Raw genomic sequence first — 11,412 nt, forward strand, 5'->3', positions numbered from 1 at the left:
TTGTAAAAGCAAAACTTTCACATGAAAGTATGTAATGGTGTATACTACTATAATAACTAGTGTTGCTAACAGCACTAGTTTTAAGTCTGAATCCTACATTAGAGTTTGGTTTAGTCTCACTAGCAATGTCCGCCCATTCGTGAACAAAGAGGGTTGGAATGTGGAAAACAAAAAAAAATCCTGAAAGCCATCAGAGCGTGATAAATTGCACATTATAATCAAACTGTTTCATATATTAGGTCAAATCGTAGTGATTTTTTTAAACCTGGGATGTTGTATGTATCCAGCTAAGCTAGCTGTTATACACACATCAAAATACATTGCTCTCTAGACTAATACAAACAAACAAATTGTAGTCTTTAGATTGTTTTTCCCTCTCACTTCATGAAATACAAAAGAATATTTAAAAAATCCTGATGCAAGTTATGCAGCAAATTTTACACCAGAGTCAAATAAGAATTATAATCTGAAAATACAGATTCACTTGAAAAGTTCTGATGGGGAACTTTTCAAGTGAATCTGTATTTTCAGATTAGATTTTTTAAATTGATTTTAGAAATATATTTTGTCTCAAATGTGATAAAAGCTTTTGGCACAATTTGGAAGGCAGTCCTAGCCAAAGGGAATGGAATCAGCAAAATCTGACTGATCCATCTTGATCACACGACTCCAGTAATAATACGTACCGATTTGTGTGAGTAGTAGCAAAAAGTGTGTTTTGAAGAAAACGTGAAATAGCGGAAATCCAGTCAGCCACAAATGGCCTACAATATAATGCACATTCATGATTTGTGGCATTTATTTTGTGAACATTTTGAAGGGAATCTGAAAAAGCAGACATATACATAACGATCACATGATCACAGAGATGATGTGTACCGATTTGCGTGAGTTTTGGACTAAATCTGTTGGACAAGTAGCAAAGTGTGTTTGACAAAAAATGGCCTAAGGGGAGTTGTGTCATGATCTAAGGAAGATTTAGGACTGTATGACAGAGGGTTCAAGAGGTATAGGCCAAATCGGAATTGGTCTATTATAGCGCCACCATGAGGCCAATTGAGGAAATGAGGGAAATGGTTCTTCCTTGGCCTACTGGGAGTATTATGGAAAATATTTATATTCCACTCAGGGTGAAGTGTAGACACTTTATTGAAGATGATTCGAGCAGTAAAACAGCAGGACAGCAGCATACCCCTCTAGCCCCAGCAAGGCCTCAGACCCTTCTATAGTTCTCCAGTCTAGCAGATGCCGTCCTTGAATGGTCATATTCTATGTACAGGCATGTTACACTTATAGACAACATGGTGTTGCTGAACCAGCCAAAAAGTTAATAGTGAAGTGTAAATAGGCCTTGGGACAGCTGCTGACCTAATGACAGAAACAGAAGCTTGTGACAAGACTCCCTGCTGTGAAGTTAAACACTCTATAGTCCAAATAAAATCAGATACCACGGATATTATTTTGAACAGATTGTCATTCTATGAATTCCATAACAGGAGTGTACACGCAGATTGGTCCTATAGTGCCTGAGATTAGCTGTTCAGAGACAGACAGACAGACAGACAGGAGCTAAAACATAATAGCTTGGAAACCAGACGAATAGTCTGACCATGCCAGGCTAAAAACATAATACCTAGCTTTCGGCCGTTCCGGCCTGTCTCCTGGCGGGGATAATAAGAGATTCATATGCCTATCTATCTCAGTCTGGTTTAGACAGCAACCCCACCTATTGGACACTGATTAGAATGGCTATACAAGTGAAAGTCAGATATTTTCCAGATAAGCCTAACTACTGCCTCTTTTATGAGGATAAATAAATCTATTACACAAATGTCTCACAGATATCCAGCAAATGCACTCAAGCAAAAAACATTAATCTGCAGTCAATTTACATTTGAAATCCTTAAGTATGTGTATCAATTCATTATTACCCACTTAAAGTTGACCGATGTCCCCTATGGGTCTATACTTGTTTCCCTCCTTTTTCCCTCTACACAAAATCTCTTCCTGGAAATGTATTTGCTAGCTTGTAGATCTGCCATTTTCAGCGATTGTTCGCCTCTTATGAAATGCCCAGAAAATGCTGGGGTTCATTTGGTTAAACATCTGTATTCAAATAAGCTCAAATAAGTAGGTTACACCAAATCAAGGTACAACAACTCTACTACAGCATATTGAAACCATCTAATGATAGGACTTACTCGTAGCCTAAGCCTATTAAACTGTCATCAAGCCCATGCAGTATTGAGATAGAGGTTTACCTGTCTTCGACAATGTAGGCAGTTGACTGGGTTCTTTCTAAAAGCAGCTCAAGCCATGGCAAAGTCTTGAAAACAGCAAATCAACCCCAGGTTAGATTTCCCTTTTCCCCCACTGCAGTCATGTTTATCACTGTTAGTGTTGCCTCATTTGAAGAATGCATAATGCATAATTCCTCCTCGTAAGCAGACACAAATAAGCTTTATCATCTGTTGGGATGGCTTTGCAGGTGTCAATTGAAGAGATTACTTGCCCATGGGAGCAGGTAGAGCAGTGCCGAGAGGTGAAGCAATGACAACTGTAACTCAAGACAGCAGCCTCCACAGCCAAACATTTCCATTATGGCCTAGCCAAGATTCAGAAGATGAATGATCAGTCCAGTGTCAGATCAAACAGGGCAATAAGGCAGTTCTCACAAATATGGGAAACCTGGGAAGTTCAATAAACAGAACTGGGATTCTACGCACACTGAAAACATTATAGTGTGTTAGCAAGTGTTGATTTATACGTGAGCGTTGATTTGTGAGTTCCACAGGCCAAAACCCCTCGTGATTGTGTCCATCAGTGGTGTTTAATTTAATAGATGTTATGGTCGTGTTTTTTATACACTCTCTGACTAACATAATAATAAACTTTATTTGTATAGCACCTTTCATGACATGAAATGCAGCGCAAAGTGCTTTACAGAGCAAGAATACAGTTACAGTTACAACCAATTTAACAATAAAGCAAACAAAAATAAAATAAAATAAAATAAAAGCAAAAGCATAAAACAACATTAAAATAGGCAATACAGTGAGGACTTAAAAATCAACCAAAGAATCAGCTAAAAGCAAGAGTGAAGAAATAGGTCTTGAGCTGTGCTTTAAAGCTATCGACAGAGGCTGCCTGTCTAAGGTGTAATGGGAGTTTATTCCACATGTTTCACCGTATTTTTTATATGTCATTGTAGGCACCTCGAGCAGGTCAGCACTTGAAGACCTGAGGGGCCGGTTTGGAACATATCTCTCTAGGCAGTCATAGAGGTAGGAAGGTGCCAGACCATTTAGAGCTTTATAAACTATTAAAAGAATTTTAAAATCAATCCTAAAAACAACCGTGAGCCAGTGTAGTGAAGCTAGAACTGGAGTGATGTGTTCTCTCATCCTAGTTTTAGTTAAAATTCTGGCTGCCGCATTTTGAACAAGTTGTAATCTGTCAGTTGTTTTCTTAGGCAGGCCAGAGTAGAGTGCGTTGCAGTAATCAAGCCGAGAGAAAACAAAAGCGTGGATCAGCGTTTTTGCATCGTCTAACGACAGATAGTCTCTAATTCGCGCAATATTTCTAAGATGAAAGAAAGCAATCTTGGTTACATGATTAATGTGTGTATTAAAATTCAATTCAGAATCGATAATAACCCCCAGGTTCTTTACTGTGGTGTTACTTTCTACTGCCAGGTTACCAAGTCTACTTATTATTGATTCTCTCTGCTCACTGGAGCCAATTATGAGGACTTCTGTTTTATCCTCATTTAGCTTAAGAAAGTTCTCACTCATCCAGCATTTTATACTGGACAGATAGGTCAACAATGGGTCTAGAAGATATTGCTGTCCTACTGCAGTATATGTTGCAACATAATAATGGCACAAAGATCCATGTTGCTCTATTTGAAATAAGCCTCCCATATATTTTGGTTTCCACATGATGATGATGATGATGATGATGATGATGATGATTTTTCCCTCCATGAAGAACTGTCAGAGAATTATCAGTTGCATGATGATGGCAAAGCACCACAAGAGGGCGCTCTAACATCTTGCATAAATAATGACTCCACAGATGTATATTTTAGACCATTGGATGTGGAAATGCAATTTAAGTGTTCCATTGTATCACTATTAATATAAAATGTCAGCATGTTATATCTAGAGCAGTGGTTCTCAAACTTTTCAGGGCGTGACTCCTAAAAATAATCATTTTTGAACTGGGGACCCCCCACCCTGATAAGGAGTTGAGGCATTTAATTTTGTTTGACTTGTAGATAATATTGTGAAAATAGCAGATCTACAAGCTCACAAGTGAGCTTGTAAGATGGGCTATTTTCTATTTTTATTTTTTTTGCCTCTTTCTTATATAATTTGGCCAATGTTTGACCAGTTGTTATAGTTTGTTGATTACTTTTGATGGTTTTTTCCTTTTCTTTTTTTTTAGGTATTAAAAAGGTCTTTAAAGTCCTTAAATTGTCACTTCACTGTCACCTGGGGAGTGGGGACCCCCCAAAATCATGTGGGTACCCCCTCGGGGTCCCGAACCACGGGTTGAAAACTACAGATCTAGAGGATAAAATCCCAGCATACATACCACCATGAACATTTTTCACATGCTGAATGATGCTTCTCACCAGTGTTAGGCTACTCATTAGAGTCAATTGTATCACTGTTGGTATCTTATATTAACTTTACACTATCATTCTGTTTGTTACAGATGCTTTGTGTCAAGCACTGTCAACGTTATACTGAAGATTTTTCATTGCAGTTGTTGAAGTAGGCCCACATGAGATGTGCCGTTGTTATGTACTTGTTAATTTGTTAATGTCTTCTCCCGGTGACTTCCCTCTGCACTTAAACCAGATGGGATAGGAAGCTGGTGGGAAAAGTACTCACATTTTAAGTAAAAGTATCAATACTTCAATGTAGAAATACTCTGTTATGTATCATTATCATGAGTAAAAGTCTGGAATTCAAAATTTATTTGAGTAAAATTACAAAAGTACTGGTATCAAAATGTACTTAAAGTGGAAAGTACTCCAGAATGTCCCATTTCACAAGTTTTCAAATCTTTTGAAAATAGCAGATCTACAAGCTCACAATGCATCACATCACGATGTATTATGAGCTTGTAGATCAGGTATTTCCAAATGGCCAAAATGGATATAGGGCTGAAGTGGGTAATGTATGTTTTGTAAGAATAGTTAAAATAGTTAAAAGTAACTAGTAACTAACGTTTTCAAATATTTGTAGTGGAGTAAAAGTATAATATTTGCCTCTGAGATGTAGTGAAGTAGAAGTAAAAGTACTGAAAATTGGAAATACTCCAATAAAGTAAAAAGTACAGTACTTGAGTTAATGTACTTACACCACTGGACATAAGAAGACAACAGCTGGAAAGCAGGTTATACAGTAGGCTGTGTGAAATGAGTTCCCCATGTGATACTCGGGGAAGGAAAGGCCCAGGGAGACTGCATTGGAGGAAGCAAACATATTTTGACCCTGTGCTCTGGTGCAGAGTGGAGACCCCTCTGTTCTAATGAAGTGCTATTCGGTGGAAGTAGCCTTTAGGTCAAATTAGTCGAAGTAAAAGTGTATTGAGTCAAATTTCTTTGGATGTAAGACTTCCAGTGAAACTGATCCTGGGGTTTTCATTTCATCCCAAGAAGACTAATTTCACTAATTAATTAGACGTGCTAATTTGTGAATTCACCTGGTGTAGTGTTGTGCTGGAATGGAAACTGAATACCCTCACTCCTTCAGGCATATAATTTAGGGATGCAACTATCTTTTTTTTCCAAAGCAATATTAAGCCATATTAACCACTTAAGCCATATTCATATAGCATACAGAAAATACTGTAGCTGATCTACAAGCTCATTAGGCGTTGCTTTGCCAATGCAGTGTGTTGTGAGCTTGTAGATCTGCTATTTTTGAAAAGTTTTGAAAACCTGATCATTGTTATTTTATTCAAATCGATTTTTTTTTAAATAATCAATTAAATTGATTAGTTTGATTAACTGTTGCACCCCTGATATACTTGCATTATACCAACATGCTATGTCATTTCTCATGGTCACCACCACCTTTGGCAGGCAAACATGTGCAATCAAAAGTAAATAACACCTTCACAAAGCGTTACATGTACACTCACTGCATAAGTGCCCTGTGGAAGAATACAGAACAGAACACACTGCTCTGGGAGTACAGCCAAATCACTTCTTGTTTGTTTACGTGGGCTCCATCCAGCTTATCTATTGCTCCTGTAGTGACCAACAGCAGCAATAGATAACAACAACCACACACAGCAAATCTGCTTCTATTGAATTGGGTGTTGTTGGTTTTTATTTTATGTATTATAGTTGCTGAACAACCAGCTTTTCCCATTGTTGCCAAGGAGATCAAATACACCCTCACCTGAGACCTTGGTGCTTCAGGTGTGCTCGGTCCCATGGTCCCAGAAGCAAGTTTAAATTGGTGAGAGCACACCCTTTGTTTGTTGGTTAAAAAAATACATGAATGCAGTTGTACTACTGTAACTGTTAAAATGCTGCCCTGGTGTTTTAGTAATATGTTGTTGTTGTTTTGTGCCGACATGCACGTAGGTGCATGCAGATCTGGATACTATGCCACTTGGAGGACATTTTGGCTCGACATAACCCACACTTCCCCTTCTTGGTAGACCAAACATACTGTCCACAATGAATGGTACATGTGAATGAGACTTGTCAGAGCTTGTTACAGCATGTGTATAGATTACATTATCATCATTTGTCTTCTAGGAAAACAATCTAATCTAGAGCACAATACAGTAACAATCCAGATGGACCTGATCTAGTTAAAAGTCCATACCCAATTTAAATCCTTAGAACACAAAGCTTTAGGTTGTATTGTACAGGGCATTGTGTCAATCAATAGCAGTTCCCCTACTTGTGACTGAATATGGGAAAAATGAACTGATTACATGGTACAGTCATTGCTTAGGCCTATTTGCGGCTGTCGTGTGTGCAGTACAATGGAAACAAACAGAAATCTAGTAGATGTTTTTGAACCCATGCAGACACAGTATACCCAAACATGCAGAAAAACAACAACAATAAGGGTGACTATGATTTGCCTTCCTTGATAATGTGACTTACAAAACACTTATTATGTCTCCCTAATCACAGTGACCTTACACATTTAATCGCAGGTTCTTACAGGCACCCTTTCTTTGTGAAAGCTGTTTAAACAGATTGTTTTACCTTTTCTACTGGGATAGGCCTACTGTGTGTGTATACTGTATATAGTGGACAGTCTCTGCTGTAGACAGTATTGGGAGAGAATGATTCGGGCATGAACAGATTGGTTTTGGTGTTCTGACACCACAGCATTCAATTGGACTGAATAAAAAATTCACTGACTGCACTGTTTAAAGGGGGAAGAAAACAATTATACATTTCTTGCAGCCTTGCTTTTGAGATTTGATTCTAGTTGAATCCAGATAAAACAGGGTTTTGTCTGGATTCTCTACAAGAGAATTAACACCAGGTTAAGACCTGCAGGAACTGATGTTTGTCAAAATAATCATTCTGCTGAGCATGTGATCTGCTCTGTATGTGTAAATGATAATGATATGGCTGTGTTTTCACCTCCTCAAAGCTGAGGGAGATGGACCCCTATGGCTCATCTCTCAGAGCTGCAGGGTGGAGTCACAGTGGCAAAGTCCACTGTCAACAACACTGCCAGGGGAGGTGGAGAAGTGAGCTATGCCTGGACCACAGGAAGGGACAGCAGGGTGAACGGTTGCAAAACCACAGATATTGAGACACATGCCTTACAAAGAACATATTATGAGCATAATTGAGATGACAGCGTGTGCCATATCTGTTACTGGTAATCCCCACTTTACTGTATAAAACCTATACTTTATATGACTGTGGGCACAGTCGTTACAAGAAGTATTAATTAGGCTTAAGGGTACGCTGTAGTTGTAGGGTGTTTGATTAGAAACCAAAAGATTTAGCAATCACCAAGGTTGTGCTGAAAGTGTTACCCTAGTGGGGGCCATAACATATAGTTCTTGTTTATGGTACTCGGTTTTCTACAAAATAGCTATTTTGACTTCAGAAATATTGGTTGATGTAAAGGTGGCCAACTGGCCATAAACCAACCGTATGTGCATGCCAGGCCAATGCTTGCCGGAAAAATGCATAATGGGAACACAGTGAAAGGCCAAAACATACAGAAAGGGGAATTTTCTCAGTCAATATGGATGGTATCATAAATACTGCTGTTTCTATAGAATATGATAACCATCAACAATTAACTAAAATGCACATAAAAAGCATGAGAGTGTCCCTTCCTAAAAATAACCTTGGGTTGAGGTAGACAAAGCAGAGGTGTGGCTTTAAGGCTCAATCAGAGTGTCTGACTAACAACTTCACTCAGGAACAACAACAGGGCAGGCCTGTGCATATACAGCCATCTGAACTGAGATTGGCTCAGTGCACCCCACTAGAGTAAACTGTTCCTGGAAACCTGTCCCATGGGGCAATCTCCCGCTTGGCATAGCTAAAAGGCTATAGCACAGACCTACATATGTATTCCACTCTCCACTCAACACTGGCTGGCGTGTACTATTGACCTGGGCCCACACAAAGGTTAACAGGGAATCCATATGCTGCCCTGGGGTTGTAAAACAACAGCACTCTTGACCTGCAGGAAGTCACCCCAACCACTAACTTCATTACACAATGTATCTTACTTAACCGACAATGACTTCTCCCTTTGGTGAGAGAATTTGCATCCTCATTTGCTACTGTGGCATCTTTGCCAGTGAGAGGACATCCATAAGCAAAGAGCAGTTCCCAAGAGCAGTTGTAGGAGGATATCTGGAGAAGAGGGTGGTACAAAGCTTCTCAAAACTCAGCTGTGTCAACTTCCAGTGTCGAGTCAGTGCACAACATCCAAGCAACCAGATGTGCGATTAAAGACTCAGGCGCCTTATTTTTCACATTTTCCACATATCTTTTCGAGTGACTGACGTGGACAAAAGAAACGGATATGTTTTACCCTCCAAAAACATTACTCTCCAAAAACATTTCTGAGAGGTGAGAAGGTACAGCTTAATTTGAAACAGAGGAGACAGGAAGAAAAAAACACATTAGTGTTCACTTGTGTACCAAGAACGAATGCCACGTGCTGCAGTTGGCGCTTTGCCCACGGAAACTCCAATCATCACTGACTGCCTCAGACCGCTGCCACAGTTTAATAAATGTAAATGAATGTTAGCATAGGATGTAATCACGAAAAATCAATAGCCATCACAGTGGCTGTTTACTTCAGCAGTCAAAGTGCTACTGTGAATGGGATTACTGAGCATTTACGAGCCAAAGTCAGTCAATATTTGGAATTCTTCCTCTCAGCCAAAGGCAGTTGTCAGTCCCACGCTAGCCTTGTAAAATCCAAAGAGATTTTTCTTTCACTGGTGGGCTACACATAAAACACAGCATTATCTGGCAGGATAAAGCAATAAGGACTACCTGTCATTTCACCGTCTACTGTTTAAAGCAGCAGGATCAGGTACAATGCAGACACATTCTTACTTGGTATTATTGAAGCTCAATGGATATGAGTTAGTGTGCTGAATGAGTGTTACTTTGTAGACAATACAATCATTCCAAACTTTCAAGATTGTATTCTCTGGAATTAACCATGAACCAAGTAAGCTTCTCTAAAGTCAATTAGATAGCTGCTGCTTCATGGCAGATCAGTGTCTGCTGTCTGAATGCAAGGGTGGAGAAGGACTATGGACAAGTGTTTATCACATGGGCTGTGCTCCTGACTCATTTGGTTTGAGGCCACAGTTGAGATCTACTGTAGGGATAAGAGAAGAACAAACAATGCAAAGCCATGGCCATGTCGTATCACCAGTCACAGATGCACCCACTAAGACTGTTTCAGTGGATTAGGCTGTCTATATATAAATCTTGCATCTTATCAGCAGTAAACAACAGCTTTGGGCTATTTCGCTGTAAAAGTTACCTTGAAGCTGTAATTCAGTCAAATTTATACAAATTAAGCTAACTGGCACAATTATTAGATGGAATTTTCCCATGCTGAATTAAGAGATATACTGCTTTGCTTCTTTTGTCCAGCATTAATCACATGAACCCTAGTATCCCTATTCTGTGCATGTCATAATAGGCGAACATTGGTTGAAAATAGTTGAACGTTTGGAAAAATTGCGCATCTTTGTGCCCCAAGAGATTTGGTGTAATGTGAAAAAAGAATGTGGTCAAACTAAGTGTAGACCCCTAGGGGTCAAAAGTATGGTTTAAGTGGTTAAGTATCTCAAAACATCAAATACAACACCAATCACTATGAAACAAACGGTTACAGGTCCAGTGGGCTTGACCGTAACCCAACGTTAAATTGGCAGTTTATTCCTAAATGTAAAAAAAAAGATAAAGACTAAATGTATTCTTTGGAAAATAGTCAGAAATAATGTACATAGTGTACATACATGGTACATCATTATCAGACCTAAATTTACCCTTCAAGTTCTTGTTTATACCCAAAATGACTGGCTATCACGTACATCCTCTCCAATGGACAGGTCTGCCACTGTGATCTGCAGATAGGACAGCACCCATTTACTAAAAGGAAGTGGCATTCTTGTGTATCTGCGTGGAAGACAAAGAGATGCTGAGATTCTCATCTTGTCATTGATTGGCCCAGGGTTTGTTACTGACCATAAGACCCCAAGTCAAAGCAAGTAGATGAGCACCTGTCTAATCCTGCTGAGGGTAGCAGCATTGTCATTATCTATGAGCTCTTTAGACTGTATTAATTAGAATTGCTTTGGATGATCTGAAACACAGATGGCGGTGGGGGGCTGAGCAAATGGTAATGAGGTAATTGGACAGGATTCAAGGAACAGACAAATCTATAAAGACAGGTTGACTGGGGTCAAAAGACTTCAATCATGGAAACTAGGAGATGCTCCTTAACTCCAGAGAACCAATCCGGCCATATCTGTTTGATGTTCAAGGAACATGCTGTGACAGTGTGAATTTATTATAGGTGTTATAGGTGAGCTTAAGTCCTATATCAAGAAAGTGCAGCAGAACTCAACATGGTGGCCCCCATCCATTGAGTTCAATGGACAGGTGGTGGCGCCATCTTGTGTGTTCCGGCACTATTACTTTCAATGTGTGAGGTCACGTTCTCTTTCTGGAAAGTGCTTCGTCACACGACGAATCCTACTATAATTGCGCGAAATCTCTGCGTGTGTGCATGTGTGCGTGTCTGTAGTTCACATATCTCGAGAAGCGTCCAACTGACTCAAACTCAGCGTGCACCTTGCAGAGGACCCAAGGGAGTGTGATGCCTGCCATAGAGTCGGTCGGATAGGCGGTTGTAG

This window comes from Gymnoscopelus microlampas, assembly GCF_963454915.1.
Source record: "Gymnoscopelus microlampas genome assembly, chromosome: 6".
NCBI lineage: Eukaryota > Metazoa > Chordata > Actinopteri > Myctophiformes > Myctophidae > Gymnoscopelus > Gymnoscopelus microlampas.